The sequence below is a fragment of the Sinocyclocheilus rhinocerous genome, unplaced genomic scaffold (assembly GCF_001515625.1).
Source record: "Sinocyclocheilus rhinocerous isolate Xijiao unplaced genomic scaffold, SAMN03320098_v1.1 C35646862, whole genome shotgun sequence".
Taxonomy (NCBI): domain Eukaryota; kingdom Metazoa; phylum Chordata; class Actinopteri; order Cypriniformes; family Cyprinidae; genus Sinocyclocheilus; species Sinocyclocheilus rhinocerous.
Window position 1 is genome coordinate 1 of NW_015758738.1, and position 564 is coordinate 564.

The 564-nt window shown below is 40.6% G+C and overlaps 1 long non-coding RNA gene across 1 annotated transcript; it reads right to left on the reverse strand.

Annotated features, from left to right (window-relative positions):
• On the reverse strand, positions 1-532 carry LOC107735014 (uncharacterized). The gene is made up of 3 exons (XR_001639254.1): positions 452-532; positions 205-358; positions 1-28 (listed from the first exon to the last, which is right to left on the reverse strand). It is a non-coding gene; the product is annotated as an uncharacterized LOC107735014 (long non-coding RNA).
• Positions 533-564: the final 32 nt, after the last annotated feature.

Sequence of the window (564 nt, forward strand, 5' to 3'; positions counted from 1 at the left end):
GTGTACGCTGACCGAAGAGTGGATTGAACTAGAAGAAGAAAGAAAGGGAGAAAAGTGAGAAAGAAGAAAGAATGTGTCATTTCATCATGTTGTTCTCAATTTCAGTAGATGATAATAACACTTCATTATTCTTTTATTTTAAAACCGTTATTAATAGAAATATTCCTGAAACAGTGCAGCATGCATGTGAGCATTCATACTGACCAGTGCCAGCGAGCCGACAGAACTCCTCCTGCATTCGAGAGGCTTCTGTTGGTGAGTCTGGGCTATCCAGGCATGAGTCTGCTGAAACTGGCTCTGAATACATCAAGTTTGGGTGAGACACGTGCAGACGGAAAGATGAAGTGTCAGGATTTTGCTAGAAGACAACAGATCAGTTAAATGAATGAGAGAGACTGTGTGATGCAGTGTCTGTGTGTGTAATGTGCAATTAGAAACAGAGCTATTTTACCTGTTGTGTGCTTTTATTTTCCTTGCTATAATTCTTTGATCTCCATTTTTTGTGTCCTCTTTTCTCCTTTTTAGAGCCTTCAGTCTGGGGTCACACACACACACACACACACA